Source organism: Hydra vulgaris, chromosome 14 (assembly GCF_038396675.1).
Source record: "Hydra vulgaris chromosome 14, alternate assembly HydraT2T_AEP".
In the NCBI taxonomy this organism is placed as follows: domain Eukaryota; kingdom Metazoa; phylum Cnidaria; class Hydrozoa; order Anthoathecata; family Hydridae; genus Hydra; species Hydra vulgaris.
Window position 1 is genome coordinate 4,475,001 of NC_088933.1, and position 17,748 is coordinate 4,492,748.

Sequence of the window (17,748 nt, forward strand, 5' to 3'; positions counted from 1 at the left end):
ATATATATATATATATATATATATATATATATATATATATATATATATATATATATGAATATATATAGATATATATAGATGTAGATATATATATATATATATATATATATATATATATATATATATATATATATATATATATATATATATGAATATATATAGATATATATAGATGTAGATATATATATATATATATATATATATATATATATATATATATATATATATATATATATATATATATATATATATATATATATATATATATATACTAATACAAACAAGGTACAAGCAACAAGGCATACTACAAACAAGGAGGCGAATCCATTCATAATGAGTTTAATAAATTATTTACCATATATCAATTCTTTCTCCAAAAAAAGAGCTTAAAAAGTATTTCTTAATCAAAAAAATAACAATAGCCATCAAAAACTAACCATATAACAGAAATCAAAAACTAACCATATAACAGAAAGCTCTTTTGATTTTTATTACATTTTTATACACCTAATTTTAAAATACATTTTTACAGCAAAATTAAATTTAAGCAACAACTAAAAAATAGTCAAGTATAAAGAAAATAATAATAATGAAAAAAAAACTTTTAATTTGTGCAGTTAGAAATTCTCAAAGTTTTACAAAAGCATGTAACATGCTTATGTAAAACATCTTGTATTATGCTTATGTAAAACATGCTTATGTATAACATGCAATGTTATTAAATTAAAAAAACATATGTACAGTAGGGTACATCATACTTTTAAAAAATTTTAAATTAAAAAAAAAACATTTTGGGGAGTGATTTTATTATGTGGTATTGCTAAGTAACATTGAAATAAAACTTAAAAATATATATATATATATATATATATACATTAGGGTGATGCAAAATTTGTAGGTTCAAAACTTTAGTTGTCCTCAAGCTTGCCCTTGTTCTATATGACAATAGTAGTTATTGGGCAAAATTTGAATCAAATCGGATGATATTTAGGGGTTGCCATGTTATGTCACATTTTGGTATAAGGTTACAAAAAGTAAAAAAAATATTTTTTATTTTTACATTTTTTATATTATATTACTGAATTATTTATTATCAATTTCTTATTGATAATAAATACTAAATACTATTACTAGGCAATAATAAATCAATCATCTTCATCATTCAACAGTCATCTTCATCAGGGTAGACTTTGATGCAACTGGAAATTCCTTCCGGTGAAGATCAACCAATCTAAGAAGAAACTGCTTTTGGTTTTCATCTTTCGTAACGCTTGAGTTAAAGGATGTTATAAGTGCTATGCCTCGTTCCGCGCAATCGTTGACGACTTTCATTTGACGAACCTTGTGCTTCATTTCAAGATATGTTGAATCCATATCCCACTCTGAAGATTCTTTCATTAAAAATGATTCAGCTTTTTCTTTTCCATTTTTCAAAATTAGATCGAAAAGTTCTGCGGTGCGTTGTGTGACGAAGGAAGACAATGGGCTGTGACAATCGAATGTGGCAGCATCAAGTCTTTTGAGAGATTTCTGCCTTGGCTGTTGTTTCAGGTTGTTTGCCATGTCTCTCTTGGTGTTGTTGTCGACACGGGAATCGAAGAAAGCCAATCCTATTAGATGTTCAGAAAAATACCAGAGGTGGCGATGCAAAACTTTTGCTGCATTAATTGCAATTGTACGATTTGGATATTCTTGAATCCGTTGAAGAAGCTAGGCATCATTGAATGGTGCTCGTTCAGCTAACGGAGCTTCATTCCAAAACTGTCCGTATACAAATGCCACAAAAAGACTTATATCTGTTATTCCTTTCTTTTCCTTTGCAGTAATAACAAATTGATCCTGAAACAAATATATCTTTATACAATATATAGCTTTTGCCATCCAACGTGCATTGTGTGTTGCACCTGGAGCCCGAAACTTCACTTTAAACTCCGATTTTGTAGTTGATCCTCCAAGGAAAATAAGGCACAAATTCAAGAGTTCTAAGTAATCATCCCTGGGTTGTTGACCTTTAATTGCTTCACTATAATATACTACCATTTCTTCACGGAGTTTGAGAAAAAAATCGCAGTTGTAAAATTCTTTATTCCCTATAGTGAACACCTCCTTGTTGATTGCTGGCCATTGTTTCTGGAAACGGTTAAAAATTCCAACTTCAGGTCCTCCACTGGTTCCAAATGCAGTCGTGAAAATGGTGGAAAGCATGACTTCAAACATATGGTGCCTGCATGCTATCCATATAAGATTACGGTCAAGATTCTGCTCCATTATTGTGCAGGCACCATTGTTCAACCCAGTGTTAGATGAAGTAGTGTCAAAAACCAGTCCCCGAACAAATTCTTTCAATTTCCAGTCTTTAAGAGCCTTCATGCAAGCATCAGCCTGTTGCTCACCTGTACCTCGATCAATCTTTGGAACGCCCAGCAATTTTTCCACCCCACCACCAGTCACAAGGATGGCAATTCTATCCACTTTTTTTTGACCACCAGTGATATCAGGTAAGAGCTTTCCATCCCAATGCAGAAGAAGTGGATCATCAGGAGAGAAATCAACCTTGTCAGCTGTAGTCACCGCTTCACGAACAGATCGCCTTTTTCTGCGGATTGTGCTGTACGACAATGATAAATCTTTTACCGAGTGACCAAGAGCCTGAGACACTGTTCCAACCACGAAGAGTGCACGGCGATCAGAAATATTAACACGATCAAGAGATGATACAACATTATTTGTTAGAACTTTCATCTTCTTTTTCGTTGAACCACTTGTGCTCAGTGTGCTGGAAGCGGAAGGAGTCTGATATTCATCATCATCCGAGGAACTAGAGCTACTTTCACTCACAATGTCAACTGCTGATGAAGAAGAAATGAGTTCTGTTTTTTCCATCAGTTCCGCTTGACTTCTTTGACGCCTCAATTCCATTTTAGTTTCTCGGACTCGTTTCCGTGCCTCCCTAGCTGTTAAATTCCGATCAATTCCTGCCATACTACAACTTAATGGATCTTCTTGCTGCTGACGTAAAAATGCTTTATCTTCATCGTTTTTCATAACTTCTGATGCATTCTTGGTTGAAATATCAAAAAGTTCTTCAAGGTCAGCGTGGAAAATTCCTTCTTTCATTTGACAGCTGTCCAATTTTGATCCTCGGTGTTTTTTCAGCAGCAGATATTCGTCATAAAGTTTTTTTAACTTTCTTTCCGCATTGTCAATTCTTTGAGTTGGAATTTTTCCTCTCTCCCATATAACAAGAACTGCTTCAATTGTTGCCCGAATACTTTTTTCACTTCTTGTTTCTCTTCTATATGATGGAAGAGCAACCTCCGAAGAACATCCCCTCTTGAAGGAAGTCTGGCAGTCGACAGAGTTTGTGTAGGTTTACCAACAAGCCACACCTCCGCAGAAGATCTAGTGGTTGCCATATTATCAATTTCTAAATTATAAATAAATAAACAATGAAAAAACAAATTTGCGAAATTTTAGAAAATCACAAAATTTTACCAATGGTTAATTCATCTTATAAAACATGGCAACCCCTAAAATTGCTTCTTTTAGTCTAATTTTTGGTACACATGATCCTAGGTGATAAAGGAACACAGGCAACCTTGAGGAGAATGTTTTTTGTGACATTTTTTTTTTCTATTACAATCTGAATCACCCTAATATACATATATATATATATATATATATATATATATATATATATATATATATATATATATATATATATATATATATATATATATATATATATATATATATATGTATGTATGTATATATATATATATATATATATATATGCATTATTGATTTGAAAAAATACTTTTAGGTAAAAACTAGAGTTTTGAATTAGATTTGTCCATAAATACTCACAAAATTTTTTTAAATGTTTTACATAACATCTTCAGCTATTTGCAACTCTAAACTTAAGTTTATGTTTATGCTTATGTCAAATGAGAATGTTTTGCAAAAAATGGCACTAAAAAAGTCTGGAAATAAAAACACAGAAATAATTTGCTCATGCTTTTTATTTCATTTGTTATATGTGAAACACCAAAATGTTCTGTGGACGCACACGGATTTGTCCAAATATATTTTTATTACATAAAATGTTAAAAAAACAAACATATTTTTATGGAAAATAAAATTTTCACTAAAATAAAGCTTGAACATCAACTAAACAGTTTGATTAAATCTTTCTTGGATTTCAGATTTGGAACAACATCTCTGTGCTCTATTCTTGCTCTAATAAAACCATCACGCCTCTGAAAACTACAAACAGCAGCTGCTGATTCAGTCACTTGTTTAACAACTCTTCCACAAGACTGGGTGTCGAGAGGATAGTAAGGTACTTCCATAGGAGAATCAATTACTTTTTGTAAATCTTTTTTCGTCATATTACATGTAAAATTTGGCTCTAAGATTTGTTCATTACTCCAGTCAATGAGTTCAAGGAGAGTCATAGCATCAAAGTTAAGTGTAGGTGTTTTTCGGTTTCTTACACTTACATCACCTTGCTCTGAATCTCCCCTAACTTTCATAATCATCTTGACTGCAAAAGCTCTATTTTCATTTGATGAGCTTGCAAGAAGAGAATTAAGGAGAGACTCAGAATGAGCATTAAATGCACCATTTTGAACAGATTTACTAACGGCATCCATAACTTCGACTGTTTGACCTCTTAATAGATAAAGAAGTTTGATTAGATGATGGGGCCCATCAACAATAGAGTGCTTTACCTTGATTCTAAACCACATATGAAAGTATACTTGAGCCACAAACTGAGAAAGAACTTTTAGATTTTTTAAAATATCACCTTCCAGGCCATGGTCACTAATGTAAAGCCAAAGAATTGCTTGACCGGTTGTGAGCCACCTGCTATGGCAAAGATTGCCACACTTTCTGTTGACAAGTGAATGATTCAAGATACCTGATTCAAGACAAGAAACTAACTTGTAGCTTAGTGAAGCATCGGCTGACATAGTCTTTAAAATATCATCCGGAATTTTAATTAAAGGTTCAATCTGTCTAATCGGTTCAAACTTTTCTAGTCGTTTTGATTGATTTACTTTTGATAATAGTTTGCCTATAGGCCCTTTGAATCCATCTTTGGAGTTTGTAGGTCCATTAAGATTTGCAATCAGGTGTCTTAAAGGTAGCTCATTGGTATGTAACATGCAAATTGACCAAAAACATTTTCTTCGAATAAGTTTCTCCAGGTGAGTTAATAATCCGCCGTTGTTACTAGATCAAGTCATTGAATTTGTAGAATCTGATCCGATCACAATTATAGTTTGATCAATTCCTCTAGGAACCATCCAGTTATAAAGACCGATTGCAGCTTCTTTAGCTGGTTTGTTTGGACCCTTTGAAGGTGTGTAATGGGTCAAATAGCTTCCATCTGGTTCAGAAGTAACACTTATGTTCTCTTGCTTTTCTGTTCTTCGACAAAACGCTTTAGTAATTGAATTTTCAATCAAAACTAGAGTAGGATCTTTTCTTCCATTTACAAATATGCCTTTGATAGGAGCTTCAATAATTATTTTTTCTGACAAAACTCTAGTTTTAGCCATAACCTCTTATCTGGCTCTCCAAATCTTCTTAGGATCACATGTTAAACTAGCCATTTTTGGAGTCAAGTAATTTGATTTCATCAAATCTTGAAGAAAAGCAGATACAATTGCAGATGTAGCAGCAGGAGATATGTCAATTCGAAGAGATGCTAGTGCTGTTTTATGGATCTTCATGTAGTTTTGTTTAATGGTAATAAATGGGGAAGTTTTTTGTTTGATGTTATTGGAGTTGTCTTCTGAGGGTTCTTCATTTACATCTTTAATTTTTTCAGGTGAAGTTTTTTGATCTAAGTCATGCCCCACTGATTCATAAGCTTTGTCTTCGATGTTTTCAATTTGAACCTGTGTATTAATGTGAGGTTTTTTAATCAAATTCTTTCTTTTTTCTATAGATACAATATCTGTTATTTTACGTTTCACTGCTTTAACCTGTCTTTCTGTTTCTTCCTTGTCTAGTTGGTATATTTGGTAGCCTGATTTTTCACCAACCTTATCTCTTTGAGATTTGAGCCATAGTAAATCAAGTTGTGGCAACTTGATAGCTTTAGAGCAAATGCATAAAACATGAACTCCTGCAGAACAATTTTTAACTTCCTTACAAGGAGAATTTTCATCTGTACAAAGTAAAATGTTACACCTACATTTTGTTATATCTAACAATTTGTCCAGCTTACCACAATTTTTGTGGGAAGGTAAGCTGGACAAATTTTTCGTCCAGCTGGACAGTTTTTTCTTTTGTTTCTTTTTGATTACAAATGTCTCTAAATTTATGCCAGGCAGTTAAAATTTTATCTGACAGCGTTTTTTGAGATATGACAACAGGGGTCTTAAACAAAGCATTCGATTGAGACCATTGTTTCAATACCAAGTCTGCCAATACCACTGAGATTTCTTTTATAGGTAGATGAAATCTCTGAAAAAAACATAAAATTTAAACTGTTTTAACATTGTCATTTGAAATACTTGAACTGTCTAATACTTGGACATCCTTTGAATGTCCAAGATGCCCAACGGGTGTCAAGATGTCTAATGGATGTTCTATGGATGTTTTAGACGTCCTGTGCCCACTAAAATTCTATTATATCGTTTATATTATATTGTAATATTGTTTCAAAAAACTCACTTATCAAGATCATCAGAAAGAAGCAAACTTTTCTGAATATGTAGACTTTTCCTTAGTACATCTCTCAGTGTAGGAACTTCTGTTTCCAACCAATCTTTTCCAACTCCAAGATACTTAGTTAAATTAGTTGTAGAAGAATGTCTAGTTTGTTTCAATTTTAAACTCTCCATAACACAATATTCTAGTTTATTTATTTTTTACTGTAAAACGAAAACAATTATAATGAAAAACCACAAATAAAATGCAACAAATGTTGCAACTTTTTGATATTGAAATATACACTATGAAATTCACTACTAACGCAAAGCAAATAACAAGTACTAAGTAACTGTGTTCTATAATTCATAGATTACAACAACAAATGGACTTATTAAAAATTGGATAATCAAAAATTTAGAAGACATTAGTAAGGTTTTGTTAATTTTTTGTTGTATTTTTTAACGCTTGTAAGTCGCATTTTTATACGGTTTTTTACATTTTTCAAGTTAATTTTTACACAAAAAAAAAAAAAAAATTAAAATTTTTTTTGGTTGAATATTGCTTAATTTACCCCAACCCATAATAAAATCACTCCCCAAATTTAATTTTCAAACATTTTTTAGTATGACGTACCCTAATGTACAGTCCACATTTTGGATTGTTCACTCTCTAAGAGCCTCAATTTTATTTATTTAATAATAAAAAAAAAGACATTTATTTATTGTCAGATCAATTATATGGTTGCAACATAAATTTTTACAAAAATAAACTATAAAAACAGTTGCCATATAAAAAAAGACTATGTAACTAAGAACCGCAGCCATTTTAAAATCTCTGATATTTCTTAAAACTTCTGGCATATGCGCACCATAAGACTCGTAATCAATCGTGCCTAATTAAAGGTTTTTGAGATTTTTGGGCCCTATTAGGTTGGGGGGGGGCAGACCTTCTTGCCTCGCACTGGCCTTCAAAAATTCCTTGATTTGTCGCTAGGCAGTATATTCATTTTTGCTTTATTCATTTATTATAAAAAAGTGCACAGCTTTGGAGCTCTTCAAACCAAATCGCACTTATACTTGTTTGCACTTATGCTCGCACTTAACACTTATATTATTTTGCAACTACTTCGCCCTTACAAAAGATTCACATTTATACTAGATTAGATTTATGCAGATTCACAGATAAGAAAATCGCACTTATTAAATGCGAATTCTATAGAGTTCTTGTATTATATGACTCCTTCTGCTTAGTATTTTAGTCTTTATGGCGATCAAATGGATTAGACTATTTGATTACATAAAATCATGAACGTAGGGTCTATCAGATAGTGGAGGAGGGGGAACAGCAGGGGAAATTTAATGGCTTTAATTTCACTGAATTTAGGGGTCCCATGCAAAATTTAATGATTCTTTTAGGTATGCCTGTGAAAATGAAGTGCCTTTGATATATATATATATATATATATATATATATACATATATATGTATATATATATATATATATATATATATATATATATATATATATATATATATATATATATATATATATATATATATATATATATATATATATATATATATATATATATATATATATGTATATATATATATATATATATGTATATATATATATGTAGGGCCAGCGCGAGTAGGTGTCACGTGGGTGGTGGTGGGCGGTCCATTACAGCTTTTGCTGACTGAAAAAAAAATAATGTCCTCGTTTTTTTGAATTTGCCGACTGCCTTATCGACACTTGCTGGCTGACTGTCTAAATTTACCGACTAACTTGTCTGAAAGATTTGCATTTGCCGACTGACTTGTCAAAAATGGTCAAATTCGCCAACTAAATGAACGAGCAAATCATTGATGGAGGGGTGTCACACCGCTTTTCCTCATTTCCCCTAGCCCCTCCCCCCCCCTTCCCCACATTTCTATAGAAATGTTACCCAGTGAAAAATAAAACCGCGTCCCACATGGGTTCCGCGTGGGTTTCGTGTGGGATTGATGGGATTTACGTGGGACGGATTTTCCCATGTGGTATCCGTATGAAAATTTGTCACCTTAAACCCATGTGGGTAATCCCACATGGGTTACATGTGGGAACCATATGGTATTTACACACAATGGAAATGGTATTTACACACATGGGAAAAAATCACGTGGGTTTCCTGTGGGATTTGCATGGGAATTAATTTGAAAGCTGGAAACTAAAAAAAAACTTTTTAAAAAAAACTAAAAAACATTTTTTAAATCGACCTTGCATTGCGTTACGTTTACATCGTGTGAAAATACTTTATATTAATATAGAGAATGACAAGCAAGTATGTAAGTACCACGAATAATGTTTATCTTTCTTTATAGAAATAAGATTAAGATTTGTGCAAATAGACGTATTATTAGGATAATATAATAGTTATTTGAATATAGATCCTGAGTAAATTATTTGCAAACAATTAACTGATGCAAGTTAAAATGTTGTCAAAAACTAATCTTGCATGCATGGGACACTGCAGTATCCCACAAAGAAATGCAGGTTTGAAAGTCAAAGAATTCCCGATTTTCTTTATTAAAAAAAGAAAAAATAGGATGGAGATGGGTTTCTGTAACTTTTTTTATGCTCCAAAACTTTTAATTTCAGATATAATAAGGTCCTTAAGACTTAAGGGACTTACGAACTACATTGAGGAACAAAAGCAGGATATTTACAGAAACTTTTCAATTTTTAATCTGGAGTACCACAGTGTAATTGGGAATAAAGTCTCTGGGTCCAGTATTCAAAGTAATATGATCTAAAGTAATATATAAATTAAATAAAATGCTTTAAAATACATGCAGTTAAACATATAACTCCTGACAATTAACTATATGTATAACTAGTTATACATAAAATTTATTATATAAACTTTTTAAGGTTATGCTTGAATTTTTTAAGGTTATGCTTGAACAAATTAGTACCAATTAGTTCAAATTCAAGATTTAGTTAAGGTTCAAGTTAAAGTTCTTAATTATTCATTGTTTTTGTTAATTTTATATTTATTTGTTTAAATTTATCAGTACTATTTTTTACTACAGTAAGAATGTTTATCATTGTTGAACGTGATTTTATTAGTAACTTAATTTTATTTTCAACATATTTTGACAACACCCTTTACATTTTAAATGATGACAGCTTTACTTTTCTATTGATGTTAAATTTATTACGTTTCAATAACTCAGATTGAATCTTAACTGAATTATTGTAAGCTTTGTAGGGGTTTGTTGCATATAAAATGGTGTTGTAAATAAAGTAAAAATAATATATATATATATATATATATATATATATATATATATATATATATATATATATATATATATATATATATATATATATATAACATTAAAACAATAAAATCGATACAGAATTTCACTTTAAAACGAATACCATTAACATTGTGATGATAATAGCATTAGGAAACTAGAATTTATGTATTATTATTATACTATAAATAAATAGTTTTTTAATTCATTTTATAAAATAGAGACTGACAACTGATAATTAATGGAAATAAATACAAATTATAAAAATCATGTAAACTTCATTTATTATTTCTAAATACTATATTAATGTTAGTCTACAAAGTTAAAATCAATTTAGAGCATTGTTATTAGTTCTTTTGCAATTCGCACTTCCACTTCTGTCTCTCAAATTTATAAAATAGGTGGTCAAAGCTTGCTCTATAGGTAGGTTCTCAGCATAACAATGCTTTTTTCTTACACTTTCTAAAGAGAAATATGGCAAATTGATTACTTATTTTACCTAAATCATAGGGTCATCTATGCATAATGATGTCAGATGATGACCCGGTTTATTGAACACCTTCACCCTTTATCAAATTCAGTCAATTTTTTTGCCATCTCCCATTGAAAATGATGTCAGTTTTTGTTATCATATTATGATGGTATATCTGAATTGTTAATATAATATAAAAAATGCATATACCATCAATTTTTTTCTGGTTCAATTAGACATTTATTCTCAACAGTACTAAATGTAAAAAAACAAACATAAATTGTTCCTTCAGATAAGCAAGCTAATTTTTGAATTTAAATTGTTTTTCTATGATCCTCTACAGTTTTAAGCAACAAAAGCAAAAAGTTTTTAGACAATATTGTTGGTGTAAATACCTCTAAAAACTGCTCATAGCTAGCATAAATTGTTTTACTTTTTTTTTTAATTCAATTTTTAATTTACATTATTTTGGTCTCAACATCCCCTCCCCATTGTCAATAATTGTTAAACTCACACTGCCCCTCTATCTACTGGCATCATTTATGGATGATCCCATAGCCTAAATACTATATATATATATATATATATATATATATATATATATATATATATATATATATATATATATATATATATATGTATATATATATATATATATATATATATATATATATATATATATATTATTTTTACTTTATTTACAACACCATTTGATATACAACAAACCCTTACAAAGCTTACAATAATTCAGTTAAAATTCAATCTGAGTTATTGAAACGTAATAAATTTAACATCAATAGAAAAGTAAAGCTGTCATCATTTAAAATGTAAAGAGTGTTGTCAAAATATGTTGAAAATAAAATTAAGTTACTTATAAAATCACGTTCAACAATGATAAATATTCTTACTATAGTAAGAATTAGTACTAGTTAAGAAATTTGAACAAATAAATATAAAATAGTGAAAAAAAAATGAACAAATAAGAGCTTGAACTTGAACTAAATCTTGAATTTGAATTAATTGGTACTAATTTGTTCAAGCATAACCTTAAAAAATAAGTTTATATAATAAATTTTATGTATAGCTAGTTATACATATAGTTAACTATCAGGAGTTATATGTATAACATTTTGCATGCATTTTAAAGCATTTTATTTAATTTATATATTACTTTAGATCATATTACTTTGAATACTGGACCCAGCGACTTTATTCCCAATTACACTGTGGTACTCCAGATTAAAAATTGAAAAGTTTCTGTAAATATCCTGTTTTTGTTCCTCAATGTACTTCGTAAGTCCCTTAAGTTTTATGAACCTTATTATATATAAAGTTAAAAGTTTTGGAACCTAAAAAAAGTTACAGAAACCTCCCTATCTCCCCCCTATTTTAATTTTTTTTTAATAAAGAAAATTTGATTTTCAAACCTGCATTTTTTTGCAGGACACTGCAGTGTCCCATGCATGCATGCTTGCTTTTTGATAACATTTGAACTTGCATCAGTCAATTGTTTGCAGAGAATATACTCAAGAACTATATTCAAATATCATATGAACATGTTAGAGAATGTTCATATGATATTTGAACATCACAAATTTAATAATATTGTTGTGATATGTTATATAAATAATACCATAATAGATTATGATATGAAAATAAGATAGGATATGATGGCAATGATCACAGAATAAATTTACTTATAGAAATTTAAATGTTTGTTTATTAGTTTCAGAATATTATATTATGTGTGACCACGGCCTTCTATAATAACAGGCCTTGACATCGCGCAACAAAGTTGTTAAACTAAAGGCCTATTCCTAATACTGTGTTTACATTTTCATCTTTTAACATTAGACGAAAGTTTGTGTTCGTGCTTTTTTAATAAATCTTTAAAATTTGATTAGTTTATAAATTAGATAGCGCAACTTAAAGACAATAACATTGTAAGGTTCAAGGCGTTACATTGTAAGGTAATAATATTGTCAAACTAACAATAAGTTTTTTTAATAATTAAAATGCCTTTAAAATGCTGTGTATCTCTTTGCAAGTCTTCAACTACAACAAAAATATCAATTTATGCAACTACAACTACTATATCAATTACAACTACAACAAAAATATCAATACTCAACTACAACAAAAATATTAATTTATAAATTCCCGAAGAATCTAGAGGAGAGAAAAAGATGTAATGAAGCTATCCCAAGAACTGGTTTTATTGTTACAGGCAATACAGCAGTATGTCAACTTCATTGGCCAAATGAAGCACCTTTTGAAAGCAAATATGGGAAGCAACGACCTTTAAATCCACCATCTGTTTTTAAAAATATTCCGCCTAGTTGTTTAGCCACACCAGCAAGTAAAGTTAGAAAAACTGTAACTTCAAGCGGTTTTCGAAGCATTTTACCAGATGAGTTAAATGATTTTCTAAAAGAGGATGAACTTATATTTGACGATATTCAATCTTTGTTAAGTGGTAATAACGATGTTATTGTTTTCCAGCTTAATAAAAAAAGTTTACACATACAATCAAAAATGTACAAACTTGGTGTTCCATTATTTATTTTAGTAATTTTCAATGATTATTCATTTGTAGCTAACCATAATGGCACAACTTATAATATTTCATCTTTAGCTGTAAACAAAATTAAAGTTAATAAAAACAAAATCAGCTTTATTTGAAGCAGTTAGATTTTTAAAAAATAAAGAAAGTTCGCTTCAGTCAAATATTCTATCCGAACACCTTAATGCTATGAGAAAAGTTAATGTTGGTGAAGTTTTATATACTTCAGATATTATATGTAGAGCATATGAGTATTTTGCTTTGCGACGAAGTTATATGATTGTTTGTGTATTGACTACAAGTTGCCAAGTATAAGGACTTTAACACGATTGACTTCAAAAATAAGCTCAATGGAGGACCTAAGTTTCATAAATAGTATTTTTATGAATTTAAATCCATTGAAAAGAACTTCCATACTACTACTTGATGAGTTCTATGTCAAAGCTTCATTACTTTACCAAAGAGGTGCTTTGTTTGGTCAAGCAGTAAACTACCCTGAAAAGTTAGCTAAAACAATTTTATCATTTATGATTAAATGTCTTTTTGGAGGTCCAGAATTTATATGTAGAGCTCAATCTGTTGCAAATCTTTCCCCTGAATTTTAGTTTGCTCAATGTCAACAAATTGTTGATACGATAAATTATATTGAAAATAGTAAGACACTGGTAATAATTACTGATGGTAACCGTGTAAATCAAAGATTTTTTGGAATGTTTAAGCAGTTGAAAGTAAACCATGGTTAACAACATCAGGTATATATTTATTGTATGATTATGTGCATCTCTTAAAATCTATACGAAACAATTGGTTGACAGAAAAGACTGACGAACTTCAATTTTTGAACAATAAAGAACTGGCTTTGGCTAAGTGGAGTGATTTAGAAACTTTATATAAAACTGAGTGCAATAGTCTTTTTAAACTCTCTAAACTTACAGCTAAATCAGTTTATCCAAAACCAATAGAGAGACAATCTGTAAAGTTTTGTTTGTCTGTTTTTTGCGAAAAAACACTAGCTGCACTAAGAATGCATCCAGAGATTGAAAATAAAGCATTTGAAGGTACTGCTGTATTTATTAAAAAAATATTTTTATCGAATGTTGTTAATGTCAAAGCACCTGGTGCTGGCATTCGGTTTAGAAATGAATTATGTGGAGAAATCCACTCAGTTGGTGATCAACAGTTACAACTGCTATGAGATATTGCTGAATTGTCAAATTTTATGAAACCTGCAGGCAATAGCGCATTCATGTTAGGGCTTTATTGATCTTGTAGAAACTTTGTTGAGTAGTAGAGCAAAGAATGTCTTATTATGTTGGTTTTCAACAGATCCACTTGAAAAAGCTTTTTCTAAGCTTCGGCAGAGATCTGGAGGTACTTACTTTATAAACGCTAAATCGGTAATTGAAAAAATTAATATTCAACATACTAAATTGATATTACGATTTGACATTCCTGTTGATGGTATCGATGGTCATACTTGTGACATATGTTTTAGAGATATTTCTACTGATGAAAAAGAACTTCTGGATAATATACATGATCTTGAAAGCTCAGTTAATAAATCTACATTAGTGGCTATAGTTTACATAGCTGGCTATGTGCAAAAAAGCGAAATAAAAATTTATGATGATTCTACCAATTATTATTATAAATATGGAAGTTATCTGTATAGCCTAAACAGAGGCGGACTTGAAATTCCTTCTGATACTCTTGTTTAATGGTCAATATTTTGATTTTTTTTTTCAAGGTGCTAGTGACCCTTATGCAGAACATTTTGTGTTACTCAGTTTCAGTTCATTGCTGCTAAATATAAATTTAAAATCACAAAAAAACAATGCAGAGTATATTCTAATATTCTGCTAAAGAATTACTCACTAATTACCACTCCCAAAATACTAAAGCTATCATAATTTATGTGAAAATTAGTTTTGTAATTAATTATGCTGTTTACTTAATATGTTTTTTATTTTCTCATGAGCCTATATGTCTCTCAATATGTTTGGATTTGTAAATATTTTCAACTTTTGTTGGTGTTTTTTATTGTTGGTGATTTTTATTGTTACCATTTTTAGCAAAAAAAAATTAAAAATACAGTTATCTTTCTAATATATAGATATATACTTTGTTATGGTTCTGCTTGTTATTGATACTTTTTAATATTACATAAATATTCTTAATGAAATTTGAAATACGAAAAATATGATTATCTTTTAACAATTTTTTGGTTTTCTTTTTATATTTCCGTCTTTACTAGAGATTATTATTAGAAAACATAGACTGCCATTACACCCTACCTAATATAAAAATATATCAATATAAGTAAAAGTGAAAGTTTCGGCCTTCAGTTTTTACGGCATTTTGCGCGATGTCAAGGCCTGTTATTATAGAAGGCCGTGTGTGTGACGAAAAAGTTAAGATACTTTTGCATCCAGTGGCTATTGCACCCAACGTCTACATCATTGAAAAAGTAGGTTTTTACTTTTTTGTTTTTGTTTTTTTGTTAAACTACTTATCCTAATTGATTAATTTTTTCAGGATTCTCCTCATGGGTTCAAGCTCCTTACGCATAATATGTGTTCAATTACCCATAATACGTTAGTCATTGTAAGTAATAAATTAGGAAATAATTATTTGTGAAATATTGTAGTCATTAATGACTTCAACCTGGCTAATAATTAAAATTGCTCGACTAATAAGGCTCCTTATTAAAATTGCTCTCTCTCTCTTCTCTGTGAGTGTCTCTCTCTCTCTCTCTGTGTGTCTCTCTCTGTGTGTCTCTCTCTCTCTCTCTCTCTCTCTCTCTCTCTCTCTCTCTCTCTCTCTCTCTCTCTCTCTCTCTCTATATATATATATATATATATATATATATATATATATATATATATATATATATATATTTATATTTATATACATTTGTATTTATATTTTTTTTTTTAGAAAATGTTTGAAGAAAGTTAGAAGATACTAAAAACCTTGGTATTATGCAAGCCGAAGTGATTTAATTCAATCGACAAAAAACGGCGTGTAAATCGCAAAAGAAAAAATAATATTTTTAATATTCATTTTGGATGTATTGATTAATAGCATTTATTTTAAAATAAATTCATTTTGCAACACGTTTTTTAATTTTATAAAATTTCGTCATAATAGTTTAAGGTAAATCCCACATAGGTTATAGGTGGAAAACATCACATGTAAAAGATCAAAAATGCTACACTTTTTGAATACCAAATGGGATAAAGTAGCAAATACCAGATTAAGTTAAGCCTCTCTGAAAACTTCGATGATTAATTTTAAATTACTATTTAAGTAATTTTTAAATTAAAGAATTTTAAAAATTATCATTCGGACTTTCATTTGTCTAGTATTGACTACTTTTATACCATTTGGATTAAAATATGTGGCGTTTAAGATCTATAACATGTTGTATTTTCCACCTATATCCCATGTAGGATTTACCACATAAAACCCATTTGGGATTTACCATATGAAACCCACATGGGACAAAATAATAATCCCTATATGGGTTACATATTGTAAAAACTCACGCGTATCCCATATGGGATTTACCATATGGAATCCATGTGGGATTTACCATTTGAAACCCACATGGGACAAAATAATAATCCCCACATGGGTTACATATGGAAAAAACCCACGCGTATCCCATGTGCGCTTTTTCACTGGGTATTGATCTTTACATCTTTAACAGCACGCATACTGACATCTTCAGAAGTAAAACCTTAATTGGTTTTTCTTTTAAAATTTCGTACCATTTTTTACTAAACAAAGAAAAGAAAAATATTTGCAAATAATGAAAACACAAAACATTATATATATATATACATATATATATATATATATATATATATATATATATATATATATATATATATATATATATATATATATATATATATATATATATATATATATATATATATATATATGTATAAATATATATATATATGTATATACACACACACAAATATATACACACATATATATACATACTATATATATGTTGCATACTCCTTCTCGACCCTAATTTACATCTTTACCCCACTATTATTTACCCCACAATTTGTAGTTATACACATTGAAATAAAAATTTATAAAATAAAAAATAAAAATTTAGATTACAGATATTTAGTTTGACCAAATAATATCTTAAACATTAAAATATTCCTCAATGAATGCAGACGGCTTAAAGTTTGAAGCGCACGGAGTCAAGGCAATTGTGACAACCATCCCCATATATTTTGTGACAAGCAACCCCTTCTATGGAAGTTGCAAGACACCTGTAAATTCACCTAAAAGCGTGTAAATTTCATGAGAGTTTTTTGTGGATTAAGTTACTCAAAAGAATAAAAAACTCTAAAAATTTACATTCAAAACACAATAAAATAGTTTTTGTTTGGTAAAAGAAAAGTTCTAAGTGAGCGAAATTTAACTTTTTCATATCAAAAACCTATAAAAACAAATAACTTTTTTTCTACACGCTAGAAAAAACTCAAAATTACAGTGAAAATGCTTTTAATATATAAGATTTCCATTGCATAATTTTAAAGCTCTTCAACTTATCTATATTTCCCGTAATAAACTTTGTGACAACCAACCCGCATGACAACCAACCCCCCTCTCCCCAATATCATACATGTTCAGCAAAATGTTTATTCTATTTTCTCGTTCCGCCAGTTAAACATCTCAAATAACTTTAAGTGGATTTTAAAAAGCTACAG

The 17,748-nt window shown here is 29.6% G+C and overlaps 2 long non-coding RNA genes across 2 annotated transcripts in view; one reads left to right on the forward strand and one right to left on the reverse strand.

The window, feature by feature from the left end:
• The window catches only part of LOC136090550 (uncharacterized), a 5,300-nt gene extending 3,381 nt beyond the window's left edge, over positions 1 to 1,919 (reverse strand). Inside the window, exon 1 of the long non-coding RNA XR_010643497.1 lies at positions 1,132 to 1,919. This is a non-coding gene — a long non-coding RNA (uncharacterized LOC136090550). The remainder of the gene's footprint in view (positions 1 to 1,131) is intronic.
• Positions 1,920 to 11,480: 9,561 nt separating this feature from the next.
• LOC136090598 (uncharacterized) lies at positions 11,481 to 16,122 on the forward strand. Its single transcript, XR_010643554.1, has 2 exons — positions 11,481 to 15,610; positions 15,944 to 16,122. It is a non-coding gene; the product is annotated as an uncharacterized LOC136090598 (long non-coding RNA).
• The last annotated feature ends 1,626 nt before the right edge of the window (positions 16,123 to 17,748 follow it).